General features: G+C 32.7%; 1 protein-coding gene across 11 annotated transcripts in view; it reads right to left on the bottom strand.

Moving 5' to 3' along the window:
* PTPRK (protein tyrosine phosphatase receptor type K) overlaps positions 1-13,855 on the bottom strand; it is a 567,969-nt gene that overhangs the window by 201,807 nt on the left and 352,307 nt on the right. The gene's annotated exons all lie outside the window — the stretch shown is intronic.

The raw sequence follows: 13,855 nt of genomic DNA, 5'->3' as shown, positions 1-13,855 counted from the left end.
TTGCACAGCGGCCACTCCGAGTTCTCCTCTCCTCTTCCCCGACCTTTATCAAATAGTCATTTATTATAGCTTTTTTCTTCCTTGCCATTTGAAATGGAAACCTATTTATTTCTTCCATTTCATTCTCTTAGATATATAGTATCTCTCTTTTCTATATGCACCTGAAAAATGTAATAGTTGGCAGCGTCTCATCTCTCAGGTGATAATTTCTGAAGTTCTTTGAATTCCGGAAGACTAATATACACGAAAACCATTTTGGGGGCCAAATGTGGGGCTCTTGATTTACTGTATAGCACTCCTTTTAATTTCTGAATGTATATGGAGTTGTCAATGAGGTCAAAATTAGTTTTGGGTGACAAAAGATACTACTGCAATGCCTCTCTTTAGATTTGAAGGGCTATAAAATTCAATAGAGAACAAAAATGACTTTCATGAAAAAAGAAGTAGAGGCCATTATAAAAAGAAGAGACTCTGAAACCTAAGTTGTCAGTTTCATCTATCTGAATAATTGAATATTGAGTGTATCTCATACCAAAAGGTATGAAAATCTCAAGATTTAATTTTTCATCTTTTTGATCCAAGTAGATCAAAGTCCCCGACTAGAAACTTTCCACAGTCTACATATAGAAGCTCCAAAGAACTTTTGTCAGCCAGTTTCTTTACTGGTATAACAATCCACCAGTGAGGTTTACTCCTAACTGCTATATTTCTGTATAAAAAATGGTAAAGCTGGATGACTTTGGTTAGTACAATTTCTAAGCCAGTGGTACAAGCTAATTTTATATTTAAGATATACAATAAAAATTGTATAAAACACACTATCTGAACTCTTTTTATAAAACATCATAATCCAATATGGTTTTTGAAAGAAATCACAGAATGAAAAGTTCATACAACTTTCTGAAAAAGTGATTTCTAACTTTTGTATTTTAAAGGAAAATGAAATAAAAAGAGGTCCAATAACACTTAAAGTCCACTGGTGCCAATAAAGTCTATTTTTTTTCTGTCAAGATCCTTCGAAACCTGTTGTGAAGACAGCAAGAAAAATGTGAAGTGTCAATCATTTCTATGTCAATACATTGTGATGTCAAAACAGAGGAATGTGGATTTCTAATAAGAATGGGCTGTAAGTAAACACAAAATTTGGCATAGCATCTACAGAATGGACAAAACAGACCAGATCACCTTCATTTATATTCTAAGTTTCTCTCTCTTTTTTTCCAAAAGCACAAATTATTTCTATAGCACTAGTAAACTTGACTTATGCCCTAACATTTTACAATTCTTCAAAGTTATTCTTCATATTTCAAGACACTGAAAAGCTCACTGATTTAGAAATATACCTCATAGTCTTAACAAATAAAAATATCATTCATATCAAATAAAAGAAATGTACACTGAAGCAGTCAAAGAAGTAGAGTAATAGAGATATATTGCTTTCATCCTCAAGGAGAGACAACAGGTACGTGAAGGGGACAAAAATATTACTCTTTTGAAAACATACATACAAAAACAGATACCTAGTATATTTCGGAATTCTTATTTTATGGAAGGAGATTAAAAAGCAATTCTGAAGTAGCTCTGGAAATGGGTGATAATGAAAAAAGACTGGGAAACACTGAACATAGCCCCATTAACTAAGAAAAGAAATTAGTAATGGGATGCAAATGGTGGGACCATGAAATCATGGAAATTTAACTCAGAGACAAAAGGAGTTTGAACTCTAATACTGAGGAGATAGGTCGATGGAAAAGAGTCAGGTCAGAAAAATTTAGGTTTAAATTTTTCAACTTTTCATCAGACATGTGCCTCTATCTAATTACTTACCTTTCCTGAACCTCATTTTCCTAAATCTATAATGAAGATAAGAAAGAAACTTCCTAGATTTTTTAAAAGCTTACTAGATTTTTGAACTCAATGCAATAATGTAAACAAATACTAAGTACAGCGTCTAATACATTGACAATAACCAATGGTATTAAGTAAATATTAAGTACATAGTATTTCTAAATTAAAAATTTATATTGACGAACTGAAACACCAAGGCAATATCTAGTCTTCAAAACCCTACAAAATGACATTAAAAGATAGATTCAAATTGCAACAGTTTGAAAATAAAAGAGTTCCTTAGCAATCAGAGTGCTCAAACTCAAATTAGTGAAGAAAGCTTTACAACCTCTATTTCTATAAAATTTTAGGTGACTACACCTCCATCTGTTCAAGATGATTTATACATTCATGAGCCTTAAGGAGAGGGGCTAGACCAGATGGTCTGGAATTCTCTTCCATCTCTATTATTTTCAAACCTCAAATAGTTTGTATTAAATACGCCAGCTTCAAATCATATATAATGGATCTAATGGAAAGGAGAGGACTCTAGCCCATGTTCTAAAGGACACAGTAACTTACATTTTGAAACAATTTGTTTAGCGTGTAAAATTTTGTCAGAAATAACAAATGATGACTGCATTCATAATTAACAGTTTCAGGGCTATCTGGAATATAAATCAGAGAGAAACAATATTTGATTAATGCATTACTGAAAGTTCATGTTCTCATAGCCCTATGTGAATTGTCAGTGTGTATTCCACAGCTCGTTATGATTTATCTTCATCAGCCATAGGCCAAAATTACCAGACTCCAATTACTTTGCTTCCCAGTTTCAAGAGAAAGAGAGAGAGAAAAATTATGTCAGTCTACCACAGGAGATGGCTTAAAATGCCTGAGGTAAAGAAAGTAATCTACTGTTCTCTGACATTCACTGCCTGAAAGTCATTCACATTAACAACCATTCAAACTTGTTTAGTGCAAGCCAATTGCTTCTATTTCCCTCTTGTCAGTTACATTAGCTTCAATTCAAATTTAGCTCTTATAAAATTAAAAAAAAAATAAAACTTTGGCAAAGTCTGACAGGGGCATATATGGGTCCTGACAGAACATAATGCTTTTGAATTTACCAAGTTTAATATAATAATTTTCAAATTTTGATTTTCACAAACAACAGTCTACCCTTTACAACATATGCTCGTTTTCATTCTCTTATTTTTTGCCCTTAAACCAGAGTGTGACAATGGGCAAATAAATGTGTTTATCCAGATAAAAAGAAGAAAAAGAAAAATCCTTCACTTATTACTAAGCACGGCAGCAGCAGAAAAAAACAAATATCCTTAATCTGAACAAAGACTATGCCATTATTTATTGTTATGAGATAGAGATCAAGTTACATTTCAAACTGCAAAATATAATCTAATATTCTTTCACTAAGAACTATTATACTCATATAACAGACCATTAACTTCCAGACAATTTAGAGCTCACAAGGTTAACATCAGCACTACAAAAAGGAAAGGGGTGACATTTAAATAACAGTAAGTGCCAATATACTATGACACAACCTAATGGAGATATTAGTTTTGATGTTTATCTATTCTGTAGCACTGCAGGACTTTGCTGTTTGACAAGTGGATTAACTAATTATGGGCATTATTCAGGACATCAATCATATATGTGTGAATAAAAATGTATGATATATACATTATACTGATATATACATACTACCACTGAACTGAATCTACCCCCCCCCCCACTTTTGCTGTGTTTTATCTTGTTTTCTCCTCTGTGTCTGTGGATGAGTTTATAAGTTTGTATGTAAGAGAGAAAAGACGTTGGAACAGCTATTTCTAGGTTTACCAAGTGTGTCTGTGGTGGGAAAAGCCAGAATTTGGGCACAGTTGGTAATACTCACTAAAACAGCCTTAAACTTCCCATATGTAGAGAAAGAGCCTGAGGTAAAAGCAATAGATCCAATTATATTTAGAAATAATTAATTGTCAAATCTGGGGTGAAGGCTGCATTTCAATTCAAGAATGAGTCAAATATTTCTTTCTGTGTTCAATTAAAAAAGAAAGAGTAGACTCTTTCCAGGTAACTCTACCTGGGTGAGGTCCATTAATGTTTAAAATCTAACAGTGAAACGTTAAGGAAGCTTCAAACACTGAAAAGATCTGCAACAGTATCCTACTCAAAGATGATGATCGAGACCTCATAGAAAAATGGAACATGGACATCAACACTGACAGTCTCCTCTGTTTCCTTTTCTGTGTGATTAGCACAATTTTAGATATCCTCATTACTTTATCACTGTATCACACTTTTCTTCATAAAGTTATTTCAAACCATCACCATGAAACCTAAAATAAGGAATATAACTTGTGATGTTTCTCTGCCATCATTTATTAAAACAAAATCCTTTCTTCCCTCATGAGAAATTTTTATAAATGCAGTTACATTCTGCCCTTTCTTCACTGTGATGTTTTGAATGTCTTTGGGCTAGAATAGATGTAAATAAGTTACTGCTTTTTCTTTCCCCCATTATATGAGGTATATTTATCCCATAAAAAATATGAGACAATGTGATTAAATAGCTCAGTAAAAAAAATATGTCTCAACTTCCCTTAAAATTTATGCTTGATGGCAGAGAAAATGGAGAAGTGTCATATTTGAAAAAGAAGGTTAAAGGCAAGCTGAGTTAGCTTAACAATTACAGAAAAAAGTTCTTACACTTTTTTATGCCATGACTCCCTTTGACAGTCTAATGAAGTTAGACTTCGGTTAGAGTAAGGTTTCCAAAAGCATAAGATACAGAGAATTGCACTGGAAACCAGTTATAATGGACAATAGCTACTAAATTATGTTATATATGTAATACAGTAATAAATGTATTAATTTGGTAATGCATTAAATAGAGGCAGGTCTTAAAACTACTCAAATCCCAAAGTAGTGATAAGAGTAAATGATACTCTATATCTAATGCTGTCTATAATACCTGTAATATGATATGAAAATACCTGTGATGTTTGTTGGAAACCGAGTCATCAATGTTACTAATACTATTGTAGGTTGTGGCCTTTATTCACAATGAGAGGAAACATTAAATTACAATTGGAGATTAGTGAAAATAAGATGTAATTTTTTTCATGTACAAATCTTCAAGTGGCCTGAGTTCAATTTAAGAACACCCAGGTTTAAGAACCCATTTGAAAGAAATAGTTTCCTATTTCTCTCCTCCATCATCTTCTCTTGAATAGCTCACTCCTATCACACACACCAATACTTTACTGCCTATCACCTTCTGGAGGACACCTCGTAACCAACTCTAGGTTATTCTTCTCCCAGTAATGGCCAATGCTGAACTTATTATAAGGAAACCCTTAAATACATATATAAACATCCATATATAGATAAAGATATTAGAAAGGGAACATTAATGATGAACGAGAGACAGAGGCAATACATTGAGGCAATAGTTCAAATCCAGGATATAACTCTCATCATGAAGACATGGCCACTATTTTTTAATGAAGCATAATCCTATTCTTTGTTATCACAAGTTGTAACCCTATATTTCTTTCTCAGACGCTTCCTCCATAAAAGAAAATCTTTACCCACTAGTTATACTGGATTACTAATTGCTTTATACTTTAACTGGCTTTTGTGTACAATATTACCATGAAACTGGCTGTCCAACATACTATGGTTTCTTCTGGTAAAACTACAACCCTTCAACCCTTCTAACTAGTGATAAAAAAAAAAAATGTGCATCTGCTTTGACACCATTAATACTGAATTAATATTTCCATTTAAACTAATTTCTGGATTTTAATTATTAGCTGAGATGAACTGGTTTGCTGATGTGTATTTAATAGATGCAGCCTCAAAAGAGCATAAAATAAAGATATAGATGGGGATTGTGGAAGATTAAAAAAACACTTAAAAATCACTGCAGGTGGAAGGAAGGCGAGAGGAAATAACATGTGTAAAAAGGCAGAAAACAGACATAAAAATAAAATTTGCTAAAGAAAAACAGGGAAATAGTCAAGTGTTCTGCATATTTTCAAATACAGGTCAGATAATAAAAATGTTCCAATTGTAAACAATGAAAGTTCAAAGAAGAGAGTATAAAACAAAAAGAGATGACACTTAACATTGCCACATTCAACTAAGAAGAAAATCCAAATGGCCAATGATCAGAGGTGATGTTTAAGCTTGGGATAATTAGATATACAATTAAATAAGTATGACTAGAAACACAAAAACAGTTTTACACTCAAGCTACCAAAAGTTAACATCTAACACTACTGAATATTTGTGAAAAAGTCTAGAAATTGGGACTTCAATAATTTTGATGTTAAGAATATTAATGAGTATCATATTCATGAGACTTTGGAATGCAATTTGATAATTTCTAGGATTGGTAAAAATGGATATACCATATGACAGTGTCATTTCAACTTTAGTTATATACCATAGAAAAACTTGCATATGTTTACAAGAAGGCATATACAGTACAATGTTCATTAACATCATTGTTTATAACTGAAATAAAACTGGAAATTATTCAAATGACCACCTATAGAAGACTAATAAACTAATAAACTAGATTAATATATTTCTAAGTGGATAAATATTATAAATAGGATATGAATAAGATAAAACTAAATAAATATTATAAATAGGATAAAACCTAAAACCAAGAGAAAATGTTACTTCTTATTTTTTTTATATATTTAATACATTTTTCTAAAATACCTTCAAAACACTGCATTCTCTAAAATAACCGACTGGAAAAAACCCAGTCAAAAGGGACATATGAAATAAAGAACACATGGGTTGGTAAGTCATGGTAAAAGGACTAGTTAAAAACACCTAAATTTGGAACTGGGCTGAAACAGGAGAGACAATATTGGCTACAAAATGGAAGACAAATGTTATATAATACCACAGTATAAAGTAACAATGTTTCTAACACATTATTAATTACTAATTATGTAGCAGTGAACTAGGATGTTCATGTTTATAGTAAAAAGTTGAGTTACCATCCAAAGTAAAAATATAGAAACTGAATTTCAGAAAATAATTCTAATCTTTTAATATTTTTCATAATCCAATTTCTTAAATTGTGTAAATTAAAATACACTTGACCTCATTACTAGATTAGTCTTCCCACATTATAACAAATACATGTTCCTTCAGACAGATCTCACAGGAGTAATTCTACATATGTTTGCATGGAGATATATACATCCTGCAAATTCTGTGCTTGCGAGGTCAGGTTTAGAACTACCGTGAAATCATCCAGGACTTTCTGGCGCTTTGCATTAATAAAATATAATTAAAGGAAGGAACCAAAGGAGGGAACAAAAGAACACTAATGATGGAAAAATCTTACCTAGCTGATAGTCATCATGTCAGTTTTACTTAGTTTCCCACTTTACTGTTATATGAAAAAATTAAATATGTATTGTGAAGAACTAGTGTGCATGGAATACATTTTGCAAATTATTTTGTTTGATCATTCACCTTTACCCCTCTTTCTCCTCTTTACATACATACCACACACACACACACACACACACACAGATGTATAAAATGAAGTTCACCAGAAAAGCTAATGATCATTTTTTTTTACATGATAGGGATTTTAGGTGATTTTGGTTTTTTTCCTTTGTACACTTGCTTTCCACATTTAAAACTGTGATAGAAATGTAAGAAAAAATTAAATTAACTTCGGTTACTGAAAACAATTAGTAGAAATAAATTTTATGTTTAAAACATTTGCATACATAAAGTAATATAAGGCAGACCTAAAATGTATGCCCAGCTAGGAAAGTAAAATAAGCAAGATTTTCGGGGCACCTGGGTGGCTCAGTGGGTTAAGCCTCTGCCTTCGGCTCAGGTCATGATCTCAGGGTCCTGGGATTGAGCCCCGCATTGGGCTCTCCGCTCAGTGGGGAGCCTTCTTCACCCTCTCTCTCTGCCTGCCTCTCTGCCTAATTGTGATTTCTCTATCAAATAAATAAATAAAATTTAAAAAAAAATAAGCAAGATTTTCATAACTAATAATAAAAGGATTTAAAAACTTTTTTCACATTGCCTTCACTAAGAAAAATGTTCAAAAATATCTCTGCCTTAATAAAATCCATAATAAAATTTATTATAAAATCATATGGTACTATGAATGAATATTCAAGTATTTATTAAAAATTAAGAAACTAAAACCAAATCTATCTTCTTTGTAAAAGTTTATATCATAAAACATTTGCAGTTCAATTGGTTAAAGAAAAGAAGAGAAAAAGGAAAATGGATATGTAAAAAAATTTAAACTAAAACACCATTGAACATTTATCAAAATTCTGCAAAATAAATGAATTTCTAGACTTAGTTGTCAGTTATAAGAGTATTTCTTCTAGATCTTGATAAGGACAAAGTTAATAAAATTCTTACCAACAGGTCTTCCTTTTCGCTTTAGTATTAACTGTTCATAATCAATTTGCTCATAGCTTCCGGAAAAAATAATTTGATAACAACACAGAACAGAGAGTATTCACAAGGATTGCCTGAAGGATATGCATCTGTAGACATTCCTCTAGACAAACACCACTGTATCCCTGAATCAAGCCTGAACCCCATAGATTTTTTTTCTCTTATGAAGGTATATTTTTCTGAAGTAACTAATATTTTATCTCATGAAAACTAACTTCTGTGGATAAGGTTATGGATTTTGGAGACAGCATTATCTGGATTCACATCCCAGCTCAACCAGTTAATAGTAATGTGACTTCAGACAAAACACTTGATTTCACCGAGAGTCCTTTTCTGCATAGATAAAATAGAACATCATCACCACTTTGGAGATTCATTGCAACAATTAAATAACATAATCATATTACAAAGGCCGAGAACAATTCTTAGAATACTATGTGATTGATAAACATTAGTTCTTGAATCATAAATAATACTGAATAGTATCATATTTACTGATTGATACAAATTTTGCTTTTACTACTAATGAACTCAGAACACAATCTATGATCTTCTTTATTAATACCAGATTCTATGACATAAATGTTTATTTTCCTATTACCCTCTGAATTTATCTATGGTTTTTCTTCCCTGGGGTCCCTTTTCCCTCATGTTATTTATCAGTTTAGTATTCTGTTCAATCTTGTATATTCTAGTAATTACTCTTGAAATTAAGAAGCATGTAGAAAATACATACATACTTTTGTAAGTATATAAGTAATAAAATAAAGACTGGGTTTTTAAAATTATTAAGTAAACTCTATCCCAAACATGGGCCTCAAACACATGACCCCAAAATCAAGATTTGCATGCTCTACCAACTGAACCATTCAGGCACCCCATAAAGACTGTGTGAATAATGTTTTATATCCTGTAAAATTAACATTGGTATTATGTTTTCTGTTACCAAGATCAGATTATCGATATCATCAAGAAACAACTAGGAATAAAGTATTACCATTTCAGAATAAAATATTCAATTTGCCCCAAATTAAACGACAATGATAACAAAAAACTTACTTGAAATCAGTCCAGTGTTTTTACCTGATGTGCTATGGCTTATACATAAATATGTGTGAAAAACTCACTGTATTACAAATACTATTCCAGCTTGGGTGGTGAATAAAGCAAAATGGTACAGAAACATATATACAGCTAGGGAAAAAAATTTAATTTTAATAGCAAAGATTACATTAACATATTGATTGCTGGCAAGCACTCTAACAAATATTATAAATCTTAAACATACAAGTTTAAATTTAAAAAAGAAACAAACTATACCAGAAGTTTAAAAAAAAAGCTTTCTGACATTACTATTTGCCATTGAAAATAAACTGAACAATATAAATTATTTTCCAATTTGTTATTCTAGTGTCTTTTTCATAATACTCTCACCTAGACCTGGTAGGGTTAAGTTACATTTTTTTTTAAAAGATTTATTTATTTATTTATTTGACAGACAGAGATCACAAGTAGGCAGAGCGGCAGGCAGAGAGAGAGGAGGAAGCAGGCTCCCTGCTGAGCAGAGAGCCCGATGTGGGACTCGATCCCAGGACCCTGAGATCATGACTTGAGGTGAAGGCAGAGGCTTAACCCACTGAGCCACCCAGGCACCCGGTTAAGTTACATTTTACAGTACATGGTTAGTATCCAAAGGTAAATGGGTCAACAACTAGATAGGTCATAGCAAAATTTCTACTTATATGCCTTTTCCAAATATAACTTAAGGACTGATTTTTATACACTGCACCTGACCTAGCAATTTACTGAATTAAGTACTAAATAAAATTTGCCAGTGCAGGTATTATCACAATATATCTTTAAATAAAAACTTAACTGAAATTCTAGTCCAAGGCCAAATATTTTTAGTTTTGAAATTTTTAAGAATCTACTTTAAAACAACACTGTAAAGCAGAGTAAAGTGGTATTTTTTAAGCCTGTAAAAGGAAAATGACACTCAGAAGTTGAAATCCCCTCCAAACTAAGTTACTGGAATGAAAAAGCTGCTGAATGATCCGTGAGTGCCAGAAAATATGTTCTCACACCGGCGAGATCTTAGATGTAAATCTTGAGATATGTCCCAAAATGGAGCAGTTAATTTCATTCTCTCATGCATTTTGATTGAAAAGGAAAAAGGGTTTTGCTTGAAATCAAACTGCCCAAACCTAAATTAATTGTAGAGTTCAAAGAACATGACTTTATAAAACCCTCAATTATACCTATTCACAGAAAAATGTGTGTGTGTATCTTGAACTAAATTTTCAATATTAACTTGCAACATCATTAGCACATTTAGTCCTTAAATGGATCCTTTCTGTTAATATGAATCATCCCAGTTTTAAAGCTATGGAAAGTAAGGTCAGAAAATTTAAATGAACCATTAATTAGTTCCATTCATGTCCATTGCTAAACACCAATCTCTTCTTTCTACTTTGTTTTTGGTAAATTTTCTTCTTAGTATTTATTTTTATAAATAAATGACTTTAAATAATGTTGAAAGGCAATAAAACTAACTGTAAAATTATTACCTAATTGTTCTTATTTCATCATACCTTGATTTTCTCACTTACCATACTGTATTCAAATTAAGACTTTACACATATAATTTCACTGAGTATGCAATATTTGATACAGAGATGGCATAACTTATAAAATTATTCCCTTACTGTTGACTAGTTTCTTTCCAATTTCCACTACTCTATACCATATTAGTTTAAAAATATGTGTGTGTAGGGGCGCCTGGGTAGCTCAGTTGTTAAATGTCTGCCTTCGGCTCAAGGTTATGATCCCAGGGTCCTGGGATCAAGCCCTGCATTGGGCTCCCTGCTTGGCAGAAAGCCTGCTTCTCCCTCTCCCACTCCCCATGCTTGTGTTCCCTCTCTTTCTATGTGTCTCTCCATCAAATAAAGAAATAAAATCTTAAAAAATATATATGTGTGTGTGTGTGTATGTGAGGGTTTTTTTTTTTTTAAGATTTTATTTATTTATTTGACAGAGAGAGAGGTCACAAGTAGGCAGAGAGGCAGGCAGAGAGAGAGGAGGAAGCAGGCTCCCTGCGGAGCAGAGAGCCCAATGCGGGGCTCGATCCCAGGACCCTGAGATCATGACCTGAGCCGAAGGCAGCGGCTTAATCCACTGAGCCACCCAAGCGCCCCGTGAGGGGGTGTTTTAAGGTGAGTTATCACAATGGAGATAACTGACCTAAACATTTTTATAACAAATTTCACACACTGTCTAGAACATGGGAGAAAATTATTTACATTTGTTTTCAAACAAATTAGCAGTGACAAAATGCTGAATCTATGGAATGAATATTTTCAGGTGATCAAGGAGGCTTCTTCTGTTTTAATTGCTTTATTACTCAACGTTATTTAAATTAGACTGTGAACAAACTTTTTAAATGACACATGGATTTCTGGAAGTATTAGTTCAGATACTATAATTAAAATTTTAATTTTGAATAACTCAAAATTAAAAAAAAAATTAGAAACTCCATGCCACGATTGCTATTAAGTTCACAAAGGCTCTTCCCGATTGCTGCCTGCCCATAGGAGCGTTGAGCATTCAGGAAGGGCGAGAATATCCACATCCCTGTATCTCTGTCCACATTTAATTTCTATCTACCCACATCGATATCAATACTATAACGATTTCTATGATTTTGTTCAGCACAGTCTACTCTACTGCCACTGGGAGAGAATGATAAAGAGACTGAAGACACAGGTAATTCCTGGCCATCTTATTTGGGAAATTAGGAAAACTATTCATTTTAGTGGGCATTTTCTAAAGACCGTATCCTAAATCGATGACTTTGTTTACAATACAGACCTTAAGTGCTGTATTCAGCTCCCAGAGAAATAACCTCTTTCTCAGGATTCCCAGTTTGGGAGTTAGCCCTGAGAATTCATAGGTCATCTTCTAAAGACATAATGTAATGAGCCTTTTCCTGTTTATTTCAACGTAATAAACCTTCGCTCCATGAGAAGATACAGATGTAACAATTAAAGAAGAAACAATTAAACAACTACATCCATACCATCCATGACTGCAAAGGACATTTTAGGAGACAAAAACCTCTAACTATAAAATTACAAAAGCAAAGTGGCAAAATGTTCCTATTTCACACCAACTGACAGATTGTGAAAAACTTTCAAGAGGCTAGGGTTATAGAGACTGTATATTAGGCCTTCTTAGAAAAAGAGCTCTCAAATGAAAGAAAAAACTTTGTGAATCCCTCTATTGTACACTGGTGTGCATGGGTACATGTGCACACATGTAATTGAGAAAAATAGTAAAACAAAGAAGCAAACTACATACTTCTAAGAAAAGCTACCTCCAGTCTCACTGTAAAATATTTCCTTGGTACAATGATACAGCTTATAAAAGAACAAGGAAGAAGGCTGAATCTAAACTCAGGGCAAGAGTGAGGGCAGAATGGGGTCAGGACAGAAAGAGAGGGGAATGGAAAAATAACACCTTAAGTAAAATTTTACTTTCCTCAATACAGTTAATCCAAAGTCATTTCAGCCAGCATGTCACAACCCACTTATACATCAACTGGGTTTGAGTGACAAAAATTTGCCAAGCCAAAAGGGATGCAGTATTTGTCAAAAAGACTGAATTGCACTTTCATATTAGTACAAAAAACGACAGTGCATGATGATTGCCACAAGCATGAGGTTGTTTAGGGGATAATTCGGGCACCTTAACAGTAGGTAGTAATGGAAAATGTCTATCTCTTTTTCTTTCCTTTCAAGGTAGGCACTTGTAATGTGCCTTGTTACACTGCCAAACCATTTCTCACTCCAAACTCCTTAAATACCACCTGTCCAAGCTGAAAATATATATTTTTTTAACTAAAGACATATGCACTATTCCTTGCTGAAAACCACAATATAACAACTGTTTTATTGCCCCCAGGAAAATTAAAATATCATGCACTATCTGTAATATAGGAGCAGCTCTGTTTCACTGTTCTGTTAACATAGGCACACATTTATTTCTCTGTTTTGTTTTTTTTTTTAATTTTGATGACTGGTCTATGAAAGGACTGTAATAATGCCCTTCTACTTTTTGAAAGAACATTTCTAACTCTAGAAGAACTGCTTCATCAGATCAATTCTTAATTTTAAGATAATACCACTATTATCCAATTTTAACTTTATTATTACAAATATATGTACACATATTTCTGTCAAAACATATTTCCAAGCAGATTTCCAAATCTGACACTTTCTCTCATAGCCAATTTTCTATTAGAGGAGATACCCATGTCTTGTTAAAATATAGTAAAGGAATTATCAATTTAAAATATATTGTGAGAGTCTTTTTTACTAAAATTGCATACAACTAAATAACTGATTAGACTAAACATGGCTTTAAAAAAGACTTACTGATTATAAAATTATAATTATAAAAATATCGTAACTGAAAGAAAAAGTGGCCAGCTAAAAAAGTAGAACTCCAACTTAACTAGCCCATGTAATGAACATTA

The sequence above is a fragment of the Meles meles genome, chromosome 5 (assembly GCF_922984935.1).
Source record: "Meles meles chromosome 5, mMelMel3.1 paternal haplotype, whole genome shotgun sequence".
Lineage (NCBI taxonomy): Eukaryota > Metazoa > Chordata > Mammalia > Carnivora > Mustelidae > Meles > Meles meles.
Note: the sequence above shows the minus strand (reverse complement) of the source record. Positions and strands in the feature narration are given on the sequence as shown.